The sequence below is a fragment of the Corvus cornix genome, chromosome 3 (genome assembly GCF_000738735.6).
Source record: "Corvus cornix cornix isolate S_Up_H32 chromosome 3, ASM73873v5, whole genome shotgun sequence".
Classification (NCBI taxonomy): Eukaryota; Metazoa; Chordata; class Aves; order Passeriformes; family Corvidae; genus Corvus; species Corvus cornix.
In genome coordinates, this window is record NC_047056.1 from 32,644,030 (window position 1) to 32,647,527 (window position 3,498).

Genomic DNA, 3,498 nt, shown 5'->3' on the forward strand with positions numbered 1-3,498 from the left:
TTCTTATTAACAGCTGGTGACAGTCCCTTTACACAGTGCGTGTCGCATTTCTTAGCCGAGGTAGAAAGGAATGAAAGAGGAAGACAGTTATTTAAAGTTTAACATTACAGATGAATTACAAGGATATTCTGAGGCTCACAATCCCCCTCAGCGATTCTGCGAGCCCCAAGGCTGGCCCTGCCACACCTTTGCAAGTGACTATTTTAAGCAAGTGTGCTCATCGGGTTTGGGAGGACAACTGCTCCAAGTAATTCTGGGATGCAGGTTTCGCACCACAGGATGCCAGCAGGATCCAGTGAAGGTTATGGACTGTCTAGCCTGAACTCCATCTGTGCCCTGAAGTTTCCTCTTGGCTGGGCACCGCTGAAGGACCAGAAGCAGCCAGTAGGAAGCAGTAGGCACAGGGGCTCTTGGGGAATTTAAGCCATCTGAACGTGGCACTCAGTTTTTTAAGACAGCGTTTTTTTAAGCGCTGTGAACATATTGCACCCAATTATAATTGCATTATGTACTCTGTGCCGTGCTATGAGTGCATGCCTCCTCCTAGCTATGGAGGGGCAAATCTGACATATATACAACAAGTGCCCTGTTTTCTCCTATGTAGCTTCTTCCAGCCTGTGTATCACGATAGTATTTGCATGCCTCCCAGTAGGGCACTGAACTGTGTGGCTAACATCTGCCACGTGTTGTTTGTTCTGTCCTCCTCTCCCAAGGAAGGAGGTGAGTGTAGTGGAGCATCTTGTTTTTGCAGCACATTTGTTTGGCTTTTGCTTTCCCTGCATGCAGAGCTATGTATACGCATTAGTAAAAGTAAGGGCACAGAAATGTGTTCTGCAATTGAAAATGCCTTTATTTTGGTAAGGGGAATAATGGCTGATTAAGTCAAATTAAAAAGGGAAGGGAGACTTGATTTTCCTTATTCTCAGCATACCCGGTTTGACAAATGGGTCTTAACCACAGATGACAGTATTAGCTTCAGCCTTTCAGATAAGGAAATCTTGGCTGCTATTCCCTCTGCCCATTTATCTATGATAAATTTAAAGACACATGTTCCCCCTTCCTGGACAAACATTCTTCTACTGTTTGGGGTTTTTTAATCTAACAGTAAAATTTCTTTATATATCTCTTTATATATGTCTTTCTTCCTTTCTCTGAATGGGCAGCCTTCTACATGATACCCTCTGTGGATCTTGCCAAACAGTAACACTGGCTCTGGACACAGCTCTATTTCATGGCAGTTTGGGTCTGCACCTGGTTTAGTGGCAGGGGCACTTCTGAAGCCTAGGAGCCTGGCCTATATATGCTTCTGTCTCTAGGGTTTTATTTTAAGTATTTTCACCTTTCTGGTGAAAGATTAATATTTTCACTCTATGCTGGATTTTATTAGTGATCCTTACTCGAGCAAATAACTAGCAGTCAAACAACAGTTCTTGTATTCTAGGGGGCACTGAAACATAGGACAGAGGGAAAATCTGTATTTTGCAAGAAACTGAAACACCTTCTTGAGCCCAGAGGTAAAGTCCTACTTTACCTCTGGGTTGTGTGTATCCATGTCGCTGTTAACACTAAGCTGATTTATACTTTTTCCATGTGTACTTTAAGATTACCTTATTTTAAAGGATCAGAGTGATAATTTCTTTTCTTTAAGTTCTAGTAAAATGCCCAGTTTCTTATAATCCTTACCGCTGCCTTCCAGGGCACTCTGTCTCATCCTGCACTTGCTGGCTTGGTGTTACAACAAAAAGCAAACGCAGGTTCACGAAAGCATTATAGGAAGCAAATAATGCCTTTATCCCTGGAGATGTGCCAGCCCAGCAGTATCAAAGCTGAGCCTTGCCTGACCTCTGCTCACGGGGCTCTGAGGCGGTCAGGACCCAGGCTGCAGTGACGGGGCCGGGACTCGGAGTGCCCGGGGGACGTGTGCTGGCGAGGGCTGTGCCGCCTCCCGGGCGCCCAGTACGGCACGTCGCGTTTCTGTGCCTTCAGCGCCCATTAAAAGACTGACTCCCTTGGCTTTGCATGAACATAAGACTGCCGTTTCCTCTCTGTGACTGATGTTTGAACGATGAAGTGATTTTTTAGCGGAGGAAAAGGGCAACAGTAACAGTGAATACACTGAACACCAGGACAGGGCAGTAGGAAGCCCACCCTGCAGTTCACCGGGGCTGATGGAAGAGTGGGCGCTGAGCCCGGCCCCAGACATGCTGCAGGGTGCGACATGGGCTCCTGCCCTAGCCCTGTGCCTCTGGGACAGCCCTTCCCGAGTGGACGCTCCTCTGGGCACAGCTGGGCACAGCTCCGGCCGAAACATTGCACAGGCTCTCGCTGGCTGCCCAGCCCAGCTCCTGGCCGAGGGCTGGAATCAGCACCGTCCTCCGAAGGGCTGGATGGTGTCCGCTCCTCGCCGCCTCCCCCACAAACAGTTGTTTGTCTTAAGTTGAGATTTTTTTCCCTGGGGCTGCCACAGATTTTCCACCTCAGGGGCCAACCAACGGCCAGGGAGGGAGGCTCGTTAGTGGCCGTGAGGGCGGCCGTCCCTCCCAGTGCCAGGCCTGTCTGGTGAGGGAGGCGGGCGGCAGCTTCGCGTAAAATGCCAAACAACCGTCCTTGTTTTCCTTGGTTGCCAGGGTAGGAGTTGACATTGTCCCCAGCGGAGCACAAGGACTCCCCGTGACATGGCGGGGACAATGGGAAGGTATGTTTTCTTGACCCGCTGCAGGAAATCCTGTGCGTCTTGCCGGGGAACGCAGCATTTTCCTGCCCTGTCCGTGGCCGGGCTGTGGCGCCGGGGCCCCGCAGCCTGCTCGAACCTGCCGTGCTCTGCGCCTCTCCTGAATCCAGCAGAGCAGACCTGCGCCGGGTGCTGGCTGGGCAGGACAGACCCTCCCTCCGGGCCTGCAGGGGACACTGCGTGCTCCGTAGAGCCCCGAGCTTCGCAGCTCCTACCTGCGGCCATTCCTAGGGGCCATGCTGTGCTTCCTGGCTGTAGCAGAGCCGACCGTTCCCAGTCGGCAGCACTGCTGCTGTTGATTAACTGATTTGGGTTGTTGTTTTTTCTTTAAAGAAACAATTCAGAAAGTGACGCATTGCTTCTGCCTGTGGACAGAGGGAACAGCTGAAACGTGGGAGACCAGACTACAGCTGTGTGACTACAGCTTGCTTTTTAATTTTTTTTCTTTTTTTTTTTAAACAACACATACTTTAGTGAATAAAAACTACTGATTCCCTCTGCTGGTGTTTTGGACCTTATTTACTTCCCGTGGTGTTGGTTGTAGTCACCAGACTGTCCGTAAAAGAAGGAGTGAGACAACAGGAGAAGCCATAACCGCTTTACAACTGGGGGGTGTTTAAACCACAGCAGTCACCCTGCTTGGCTTGGCCTCCTTGCCACGCTCCACTCATGTATCCTTATGTTCTCCTCTCAGTCGTCACTTAGGTTCCTGTCCTGCAAAGCAGCCTAACTGCCACAGGTGATTGCATCTATCAGGGGGATGGTGA

The 3,498-nt window shown here is 50.1% G+C and overlaps 1 long non-coding RNA gene across 1 annotated transcript; it reads left to right on the forward strand.

The window, feature by feature from the left end:
- Nucleotides 1-1,142: 1,142 nt before the first annotated feature.
- Nucleotides 1,143-3,231, forward strand: LOC104684399. Its single transcript, XR_002043747.3, has 2 exons — nt 1,143-2,695; nt 3,065-3,231. It is a non-coding gene; the product is annotated as an uncharacterized LOC104684399 (long non-coding RNA).
- The last annotated feature ends 267 nt before the right edge of the window (nt 3,232-3,498 follow it).